We start from the raw sequence: 11,533 nt of genomic DNA, 5'->3' as shown, positions 1-11,533 counted from the left end.
TTTCCTTGAAGATTTTTTGCTTCTCATCCAAGCAGCTTCTTCAGTTCTGACTTCTGAAGCTTCTTGGATGAAAAGTGAAATGTCTTTCAGGAAAAACAAAGTTCAGATGCCTTTTGAAGGATGTAGGATTATCTGAAAAAAATTGTTCCATATATATTGCTTATGTTTGATTATTGCCTGCATAGTTGTAAAATATTCTTAATGCTGTCCATTCAATCTATTCAGGAGTTTCCATAATACAAGTTGATCACTATTACTAAGAGCTATGGAAAAGTATCAAGCTTTCCTCAAAATACACCTGTGACATATGCCTGCATCTGAGGTCAAAATAATCTTTGAAAGAAAGTGGGTCTTTAAAAATAATTTTTGAAGTTCTTAATAAACATATAAAAGCTAAGTCAAACTAAATAAGAAGAAAATAGAACAATAAAAATGCAGAAGATTCAGGGAAAAATAGCAGAAAAATATATAACAAAAGTAATAATAAGGGGCTTCGGACTTTCACACCAACCTTTTCACCCCTTTTTGAAGTTACAAATAATAAAAAAACTCCTTATAGCTTTTTATCAGTACACAACCCCAAAATCAGCTTTTTGGTCCTAATTCAGCAAAAAGTTCCTTAGGAGTTCCTATGAATGTGAAACAAATGTTTTATCCCAAATAGTCAAATAGTCTGACTTTATTCCTCTTTGCTGTGCACAATCTTGACATTTAAGCCATTCCAATGGCATCCCAAGATCTCATCTTTTATCACTCTTTGGTATTTAAAAGAAGACTTCGGTGCTTTTACCGACCTACTTTGTGAATCCTATTAAGAGGCATATAAGATTTGCTTTTATTTTTTTTCCAAATTTACCTTTTTTATTTATTGAATTATAAAATACAAAGGAAAAAAAACAGAAGTAAGAGAAGAAGGGAAAGGGTATAGTGTAACAGGAGGAAAAGAAAAGAAAAAGGCAACTTCCAACTCTTTGGCACAGTCAAAGGTAACAATATTACAACCACAACTTTTTGCTTTTACACAACAGTATGTACAAGCTATTTCTATAACAATAAGCCTGTCTAGTTTACAAAAACAGAATCAAGTTTTAACTTTTACTGTCTAGTTCTTTAGATACTCTAGTGTCCATTTGTAACCATCAAGCCCCAGTTCCTGAAGTTCTGCTTCAGTTGTTTCCTATGAGTGTATTATTTATTTTTCTTTTTAAGAAGAGATTGGACAGCCACTTGTCTGAAATGGCATAAGATCTTCTGCAAGGGATGGATTAGAAGATCTCCAAAGTCCATTCCAAATGTTGTTATTCTGTTAATTTCCATATTTTTCAGGACTATAGGTCGCACCTTGGTTTAGAGGAGGAAAACAAGAAAAAAATAGTTTTTTGCCTCAGCGTGTCCCATTTTTGCCTTCCCTGGCGTCCAGAAGCACTCTGCAGGAGGCCTCCGGAGGCCTCTGCGGGTCCTGTTTTCAGCCTTCCTGATGTTGGAGAGGGCAAAACCTTGACCCACAGAGGCTTTGGGAGGGCAAAAACAAGCCTGTTTTTGGCCTGCAGAGTGCTTCTGGACGCTGGGGAGGGCAAAAACGGGATGCACAGAGGCTTTGGGTGGCCAAAAATGGGTCTGTAATCGCTGTGTAAGACTCACAGACATTCCCACCCACTTTTTTTTTGGGGGGGGGGGAGTTCATCTTATAGTCCGAAAAAATTCTATATATACTTATTTTTCAAACCTTACAGCAAAATAATATTTCAAATCTCTATGGTCTCCCGATCTGTTTAAAGCTTTTTTTAAATCCAAATTCTCTTTTGCTTTTTACCAATTGTATGTTATTTTAATTTCTTAAATCTTATTTAAAGCTTTCTAAACCTAAATAAGGTAAAACTCATGCTTTCCAGTTTAAAAGTCTCTCAAGTGGTTCAATTCAGTATTTTTGAATGTGATTAGAAAGTGAGTTTGGGTGACTTCGTGTCCTTATTACAGACTCGGTCATTGCTGAGAACAAAGATGTTATCTCCCTCAGATCCTGATGCTCAAATCCATGGGAGACAGGCTGTTTTTCAGTCTTGCGAGAAGCTGCCATTAAGAACGGTTATAGGTGACCTCCCAATCTCTTCTCTGGAGAGATACAAAAGACTGGTCTATTTGCCAGTCTTTCATTGTCCATAGCAGTTTCTCCATACATTAGCATAATGACGACTCTGCCATGACTCGCACCGGGAGGTGAAAGTGTTTTGGTAAACACATTTCTAAAATGTTTTCCAAGGGAAGTCATGAAATTCTGAGCCCTACCCAGTTCAGCCATCAGGGCAATACCAGAAGGCTGACACCTGTTCCAAGGTCAAATCCAGAAATTCAGGCAATTAGATGGCTGGTACACAAAAAAGCTCTTCATCTTATTTCTGTTGTCCAACTTAACATAAAAGCTCTCACATCTCTCACCTCAAAACAGAATCAGGGAAGATCAACAGCCCTTTTCTTCCCTAACATTGGCATCTTGGCTGTTTTAGGATCTGACATGTTGGAAAGTAAATTTCTGACAGGATAAGATCCTTACCCTCATGCAACTAGATTATGGGAAGAGTAGATCTGGTCAATTACTTGCTACCTATTCATAGAGGAACATGGATTTTGCTTTCATCAGCTTTTGATCAAGCCCAACAGCAATCTTACAATCAGGATCTTTGGAAGAGCACATCCAGAAAAGACTAAAAACAGAGGTTTTTAGTAAATGTATGTATATATTTTAAATTTTATTTCATGTATCAAATTCAGAGACCACCCATCTTATTTATAGAGTGACCATTTGCTAGATTTTATTTCACACCTAGATGGCCAATCAGTATGGAATTTGCGTGTTTAGAATGGTTGGCAGCAATTCATGGTCTTAATGGAGCCCATAATACTTTTTAAAAAGATGATTTGCAAAGGAAAAATGGCACAAGTGCTTTCTAGCTACATTAAACAAAAATAACGAAAGAGAAGTAAGATCCAGTCCTGATCACCACAGTCTAATTTATTTGGCCCTCCCTAAAAAATACATGTTATAGAAACTTAAAATGCCTTTCAAATTTACATGACTCTGAATATTTGGAAAAATGATATTGAAGTCACAAAACAATAAGTGGCAAAATGCCTATTTCTTAGCCTGCTTAAGCCTGGGCATGATCATATTGGGTTGGTATTCGGCCAAAATCCAAGCATTGTTTAAACAGATGTTTCTTTGCACCATAAAATTCTGTATTATTGGGAACTGTTTCCTTTTAAGGAAACCAGCTGCTTTGAGCTACAAGAACACTTTTATTTTAGAAGTAGTGAGTTGAATGAAGCACATAATAAATCCTTCCCATGCCTATACTGCCTACTTCTTTCTTTAGAATCAGTGTAAGTATAATCAGGTAAAACCCAAGCAACATGTCTCTTGCACGGCAACTGCTGAAATTTAGGGATTCTTTCTGAAAGTTATATAGGTTACCTGGAACTTCATGTCAATAAACAGAAGATGAAAAACAAAATCTGAGAAATGAGTGCTCCCAAATTATTCCTAGAAAATGTTTCCAGACCCACTCCAGTCACTTTTTGACTATTTCTACGTTTTACTAGTGAAACCTAAGAGATAGCTCCAAACATGGATAAATCATAACTTGCTTTTTGAAGGCTATCTCTTGTATGGTTTATGGCAACTTCCAGGGACCAATAATCTCTGATTTTTTTTAAAATGTCCCATTCTTGCTTTTAAAATTCTGCAGCTATTTTGCACACAGAAATCGGTCTCATGCTTTAAAGGGTTAGGGTTCCTAAAGCAGTCCAATAGTGACATCTTCTGGACAATATTGCTTATCACTTCAAACTATTCTTGTTTCAGCCTGCCTGAGATTTTATTTTTTGTTTTTGCATAATTCCAGTAAATGTGCCAATAATCAATTAAACAGTCAATTATTGTTCAACATCCCCAAACAAATTACAGGTGGTTGTTGTTTAATGACTGCCTCATTTACCAACAGTTTGCAGTTACAATGCTGCAATGAAGTGGTCACTTTGCGACCAATCCTCGCATTTATGACCCTTATAGATCTGTAAAGCAAACAGAAGTAAGATCAAAAGCACAGTCGTGGTTCCATTTATTGACCATCTTGCTTAATGACTGAACTGCTAATCACAATTATAGTTGCTAAATGGGGACAATGCCATTACCTTATTTATGGTAAATAATTTAATGCTGAAGACAAATTGCCAAGGCGAGTTCCTTCAAGATACCACTCCACTCTCTTTTATGCAATGCAACTATAAAGTTCTGCCTACAGATCTACAAAAATGTATTTATTTATTCATCACATTTCCATACCATAGAAATTATCCATAAGCTATTAAAGCTACAAATTCCAGTCAAATATGCCCAAATAGATTGCATATTTCAAAGCTTTCTGATACACCAGTATTTTGATGTGTGAGATATATGAGTATTTTGATGTAGTATATCCAGGGAGGAAAAAGGGACTATTTCTGGAAGCACCAGAAGTTCAAAGAGATTTACAATCTTGAACAGGCTTGGTTGCTTCAGCTGCTACAACTTATTTTGGCCCCCACTATTAATGTGCTATCTGTACCCCTAGAGCAGACTTATTGGGGGGAGGGGGTTTGGTACAATATCTTTGACCAGGTCTAAGCCCCTTCTGATCTAAGATTGATGCACTGAAGCATCATATACAATATGGCTAATACTTTATCAGCATGCTAAATGCTACATAACGGGGGGAGAAGGGGAGAGAAAAAAAATCTGCAATTAGAGAGTACAGCCTATGATTTTGTACTAAGCCACAATGGAATCTGAAGCCTGTGTGACCCCAGACAATGACAATGTGCTTAACAAATCATGGCTTTGTATAATGTGTGAGCTTAGCTCGCATGGCAGCTTGAAATTCAACCCCCTCTTTTTCATTCTTCATTTTGCTTTCCTCCTGCAGGCAATCTATTGTTAGCAATTAATAATTGCAAATGAACACTATTGATATATAAAGCGAGTGAGATCGTTACAGCAATCTTACCCAAAGTCTTCTATGGTACCATTACATCATTAGAAAACTATGTCCTGATAAGAAACCAGTTATAGGCCACCATAGAATAAAATACATCCAGCCTCTGCTGTGGTCTGCAGAATTGAGGGACTGGCTGGTTTCTAGCTAGCATTTGCAATGGACATCTAGAGATCTATTCCTCAGCAGGCTGTTGATCAACTTGAGCATCTGATCAGTGGAGAACAGACTGGCGGTTTCCGGCTGCTAATGGCAACGGGAAGTCAGCAAGCTTCAGCCGTATTTTGAGGAGGATGAGAAAGAGCCTTGCCCGTCTCAGCAATTCCACTCTAAATCCAGGGCTTCCTGCAACAGGAAACCAGCCATCTGGAAGTAGAATCACCAGAGGAGTGATTGACTATATAGGTTTGAGTTACTAAAACCGGTATTACTTGCCTAAGCTTTTTAATTGGTGGAACTTCTGTAATATGTGATCCTAAGGAACCTTTCTTCTGTTCAGCTCCATTGATTCCTCTCTCCTTCTAATTTCTTCCCCTTTTGATGCTTTCTGCATACCAACTTTGATTCAAAATATCCTCTAATTCAGGGGGTCTCCAAGCTTTTGGACCTCAGGAACCACCAAACTCATAATTTTAAATCCCACAGACCAGAGACCCTGGGAAAATCCCCAAAAAGGTCTGCAGGAAAATTCTCTACCCCATTTTCCTACCGATCGATCATTCTTTATTTGGGATCGGAGGATACCAGCTCCATTCTCAGGGGGAGAAAGAGAGACTTTTGGCTTCATGCAAGGAAAGCAGCAGAAGTCTTTCTTTCTCTCCCCCAAACTTCGCCAGAAATGAGTCTTTGTGAGACTTGTTGGATCAGCACAGCCTCTTGGAGCAGGATGCCTTGCAGGGTCCCAAAGACTCAAGTTCCCCCCTCCCCTCACTATCTTGTGTTGTTTGCAATGCAAGCGATGCAAGCCTTGTGTTCCTGCGGGCCATGTGGGTGGCACAGCCTTGTGTTCCCATGCAGTCTGGATTAATTGCTTTGGGGGGTGCTTTGGGGGTGACATTTCTCTGTAAACCACCAAAATTTTCTTGTGGACCACCAGTGGTCCCCGACCCACTGGTTGGCGACCACTGCTCTTATTCATGGGTGTCAAACTCAAGGCCCACAGGGTGTTTAGATCTGGCCCGCAGGGCTTCCCTGGAAATAGCAAAGGACCGACCCACAGTGCCTCTGCCAGCAAAAACGGAGCTCCGTTTTCACTGGCAGAGGGTTAGAGGAGGCCGTTGCAACTGAAAATGGAGCTTGGGAACTCATTTTTGCTGATAAAGTGCTCGGGCCACCACAGGCATCCTTGACACAAGTGAAGCCGAGCTTCCCACGCTCACCCCAGCCCCCTGAGGTCAAACACAACCCTGATGAGTCTGTCAATGGAATCAAGTTTGACATCCCTGCTCCAATTCAAGGGCTGCAGTCAAGAAACAGACACCAGAGAACATGTATCCTGATAATGGAACTGAACTGAGAAGAAGCTCCCACCAAGAGGGCTTTAGGATCCAAGGCACTGTCTCACATTGGCTTGAGACGATGTTTCTGCATGCCATGCTAACTACAAGTGTGCGTGTCAGCAACCTATTGTCACTTCCTTTATGGCTGTGCATCATGGGAGCACCAAGTAGCTGCCCTTTGGGCTGTTGATTTCCAACTGCAAGCTGGAAATCAACCATCAATCAAGATTTCAATATAGATTACAGATTTTTAGAGTAGCGTTAGTTTTAATCCTTTTATCTTCAATATTTTTTTGTCCCCGCAGCTGCCTCAACAAGTCCTTATATTTGCAATATGGATACAATAATAATTCTAAATGCAAGACTCTAGACCTGAAAAGTCCCCAGAAATGAAAACTTAATAGAAATAGAGGATGTGTAACTATGTTCATGAAACGGCAGTCTTACAGAACTAGTGACAGAATGTTTGTGGAGCGTTTTAGAATATTTTGTATCACTAAAATAAAGGCTGAACACTTCCTATAGAACAGTGGTAGTCAACCTGGTCCCCACCACCCACTAGTAGGCGTTCCCGCTTTCATGGTGGGCGGTAGGGGTTTTGTCCCCTACTTTATAAATCACCATTACTGTGGAACCGGTGGGCGGTTAGAGAAAATTTTACTACTAACAGAGATACAAAAGTGGGCAGTAGGTATAAAAAGGTTGACTAGTCCTGCTATAGAGTATCTAGTACCCTCCTCGAAATCCTGTTACAAACTTCACAGTCATGCCCATTACTGCTTTTCTCAGAAATATTTAGGTCAGGGATTTCCAGTCTATGAGGTGTACTTCCTTTGAGGAGATGCCGACAGAGTCTAGGGCAGATATGAAGAACCTTTTAGTTGTACATTGTAAGAAAAACAAAAAACAAACCCACCCACCCCTCTTTCTCAGAATAGTAGTTTCAATTGAATAACACGATGGTGAAGAAAGCACATACTCCGGTCATATAATGAAAAGTAATCCTTTTCTTTACATGCTCAGAGTCTTAATCCAGGCCTTAGAAAACAGGTTCCAGAACCTTGATTTAAATCTACGAGGAATTGCTACGTGTGATGTGATGATGTACCAAATAGTAATCTCTGATGCTGAGCCCCAGAACGAATCCCCAGTCCCAGGGCAGCCAGAAACTCAACAGGAGCAAGTCGCCTTACTAACCGCGCAGTTACTTAAAACCCCAGAAACACCCGGGAGAGAAAGCTCGGGGAGCGGCTGCGAGCAGAAAGCGCTCTTCCTCTCCAGCCTCGGCGGAGACAGATTGGGATAGCGCGGCCTCCACCCAGCCTTTGGCTGCCGCCCTGGGCCTTCCCGTCGGCTCCGGCGGATGCGAGTGGTTGTCCAGGGGCGGGGAAGAGGCGGCGGCCGAGCCTGGGATGGCGGGAGCGCGCCAGCTGCACAACATCTGCGGAGCCGGAAAGAACTTCCAGGGCGTCCCAGCTCGGGCAGGACGGGGGCTGATTCAACCCAGGTGAGGTCGTGGGATTTTCCTGGGCTGAGAGGGGAACCAGGTTGGCAGCGGTCGCGCCCTTGCCTCGCTTCCCCTTCCCCTGAGCCACGCCCAGGAGTGCGTGGGAAACAAAATCGCCTCCTGGCCCGGCGACCCCGCTGCCTTCCCGGACCCTCTGCTAACGCCTCCCGTGGGCGCAGCGCCGCCTCTGTTTCTCCTGGTGGGGCTGTGTGAACAGCTGCAAGCGAAATCCCTGTCTTCGTAGTTAACGGAGGCTAGAGGAAAACCTTGGAGAACTTTGCTTTGCCTCGGAAAACTTTCCGTCGTTCTCCTCCGAGAACTCCTCCGCCTCACACCAACTACAACCTTGTCTGCTGCGAACCACAGGAGACAGACAGGATGTTGGAGGCAACATAGACAAGGCTGACTTCTTTTCTTGCGGGTCTCTTAACAGTTACTGTGGCTTCAGGCAGCCAAGACCCAGAGGTTGCCGCTGGAAGTGTTCCACCTGTTGGATTGCAGCATTTACAAGATTTTAAAAGAGTATTTTATAGGATCCTGGCAGAGATCAAGGGACGACCTTAGGAAAGGAAATGTTTTGTACATCCCAACAAAACAATCATTGTATTCTGCACCTATTCATCCAGGAATAAGTCCGTTGTAGCGATTCCTATGCCTCCCCCGTTCCCTTTTATGAGAAAATGATCATGAGTAATTGGTACCAGGGAATGCATGTGAACCATAAGGAGAGCCGCTTTCATGCCAGGTAGTTGAAAGCTTAAAGAGCGAGAACCTTTCTTTAACATCCTCTTCCTCCTCTTTCTTCTCCCCTCTTCCTCTTATATGGTTCAGGGATCATATTATTCCCCCCCCACCCCCAGATCAGAATTAATTTATGCATTTATGCCTTTCTGAATTCAGTGCAGCCAACTCAAAAAAAATCAAGATGCATGAAAAACTGGCTTGGACGAATTTGTTCATTCTAATAACTGAACCTTTCGATCTTTTTCTGACTTAAATTGGCAATAAGAATAAAAACAATTGGCTAAGGACATAATAAGAATTGTAAGACAGACAATTAGCTTTGCTACCATTCAGAGGGGAATCAAGAATTTAGATATGCCGCAAAGTATTTTTGCTATCTGTATCTTTTCTTCTCTAAAGCTGACTGTAAAACTTGGAGAGAGCTGTGATTTAAATGGGGGAAGTAGCACACTAGAAGGAACTAAAATCCTTTCCCCTATCTATCCACTTCCGTTGTCTTCATAACAGTCATGAAACTATTTGTTTAAGGAAAAAGAAAATGCAAGATATGAGTCATGGATCTTATTAATCAACTTTCATCTTGGGTCAAGCTAAATAAGTCAGCTGGCCTTGAGGAAAATATACAGATACCATTTCAGATGTAGCCTATGTACTTTTAGGATCTGGCATATAATTATATCTCTTCTGTCATGTCAATAATATTTATCTGGAACACAGGGACAAATTCTGGCCTTCGAACAAAAATATGCCCATTAAAAACTGTTTAAATGGTATAATACAGTTTGAATCTATCCTTTACTTGGAAAGACATTTGACCTGAATGTGAAAGTACACAATGCAGTTGACTAGGACCTTGATCTTGCAGAGGCCAGCTCTACTGATCATGTTAAATTCCTTGGTGAGGTAATCAAGAATGGATTTATATTGTCCTTTGCTTTTTTAAAATAAGGAGTTCTTGTATTTGTTTTAGATGCTAAATATGTGCTAATTGATTGCCTTGATGAGATTGTTTTTTTCCTATTGTCTAGTAGTTGTAAGGGATAAAAATGAAATTACAAAGCAGTATCACAAATGAAGGCAAATATATGTGTCCCAGGATAATGTTGCAGTCATCGGAACCAGAGGTTTAGTCTTCTGAGCTTTTGGTTTCATGCTGGAGTCCAAAATTTCAGGGAACTTCTCTCACATGTGAGCATGAGTCCAAAAGCTCGGAAAACTAAACCTCTGGTCCTGGTGATTGACACAGATTGGATCCTGCTACAAAGCAGTATGTTTATCACAAAAAATAGAATAGGATTTTTCATCAGTTTTGAATAGAATTTTCTGAAAGGGGTTGCTGTAAAATAGTGCTGGTTTTTCTGTTCCTGATAGATATATTCTTTTTTTTTAATTTTAGACTCAGACCATAGAATAAAAATTGGAAGGGCCCATTGTAAGCCATAAAATTTGGTTCCCTATTTCCATTTGAACGTGTTTCAGTGAAAGAGACCCACAACCTTTCTGAATAATCAATCTACTTTTACTGCCACAAAGTTCTTTTTTCCAACATTCAATAAGAATCTGCCTTTCTTTAACTTAAATCAGTGTTGGGATTCAAACATTTTTATTACCGGTTCTGTGGGCGTGGCTTTGTGGGCATGGTGTGGCTTGGTGGGCGTGGCAGGGGAAGGATATTGTAAAATCCCCATTCCCTCCCCACCACACTAGCCTGCTTTCCAGCTCCGTTCTCCTGTGCAGGACAACAGAAGAAGACCCAGCCGATCAGCTGGGACTCAGGAGGCAGAGAATAGATGGGATGGGGCTAGTCAGAGGTGGTTCTCTGAACTACTCAAAATTTCCACTACCGGTTCTCCAGAACTGGTCAAAACCTGCTGAACACCACCTCTGATTTAAATCCATCATTGTCGTATGTTTCTGTACTGTGGAATAATGGAGGACAGGCCCTTGACCCATTGTGGATAAACTAGGAACTCTTTCTGATCTTTTGTAGATGATTGTCTCCATCTACAGTACTGTCTGTTGATCAGCAAAAATCATGAGAATAGGTTGTTTTTTCTTCTTATCTCTCCCTCTGTCTCAAAAAAAAAAAAAAAAAGGTACAATAGTTTCAGTGTTGAAATACAGCTTTATTGACTGAGTGGCTATCTTACTTTTCAGTTAGCGACAAACCTTGTAAACATTCTAGAATTTCGATATGATGGATACAAATCCCAAACATTAGATATGAATTATTTCCTCGTAGAAGACATACATCCCTTGCCTTAAGCTAGCAAGGAAGATATTTTTTTCCCTCTTTTCTACCTACAGTCTATTTTGACTCAGTGGGCTTCCTCCATTGGATAAAACTGGGCCAAACACCCTACAAAATTAGATTGAGGACTACAGATTATTTCTGTTGGTAGTATTGTCTCAATCCAACAGAGGGCATTCTAACCTTAGATTTACACTCAATTCTGCAGTTTTAATCCTTAGATTAAAATTTCTTCTTTTATGGATCCTGAACATTTATTTAGTATATCTCAGTGCAGGAAGCAGAAATAACCATATGTGATGCTAATTTGGAAAACATAATTATATTTTTATTAAAAAGAACCCCTTTGACACAGCTATCACAAATTGTAGCCAATATCTTTTGAAAATGTCCTGAAACATTTGAGTTTTTATATCTTCCTGTTTGGGTAGTCATGCGAACTATGCTTATGGAGTGAAGAATTCTTCAAAGAGTGGAGTCTGTACAGCTCATTTTAAGCTTCTTT

The 11,533-nt window shown here is 40.5% G+C and overlaps 1 protein-coding gene and 1 long non-coding RNA gene across 4 annotated transcripts in view; one reads left to right on the top strand and one right to left on the bottom strand.

Moving 5' to 3' along the window:
• The window catches only part of LOC148132861 (uncharacterized), a 28,589-nt gene that overhangs the window by 3,382 nt on the left and 13,674 nt on the right, over positions 1-11,533 (bottom strand). The window lies entirely within an intron of this gene.
• The window catches only part of DISC1 (DISC1 scaffold protein), a 152,817-nt gene continuing 149,193 nt past the window's right edge, over positions 7,910-11,533 (top strand). For all 3 annotated transcript variants that reach the window (XM_087967947.1, XM_026669446.2, XM_087967950.1), the window contains exon 1: positions 7,910-8,033. The gene's annotated coding sequence lies outside the window, so the exon portion shown is untranslated. The remainder of the gene's footprint in view (positions 8,034-11,533) is intronic.

Source organism: Notechis scutatus, chromosome 1, assembly GCF_049901735.1.
Source record: "Notechis scutatus isolate UNSWTSFEM ecotype Mainland chromosome 1, rNotScu1.2, whole genome shotgun sequence".
Taxonomy (NCBI): domain Eukaryota; kingdom Metazoa; phylum Chordata; class Lepidosauria; order Squamata; family Elapidae; genus Notechis; species Notechis scutatus.
This window is presented reverse-complemented; position numbering and strand designations above follow the sequence as displayed.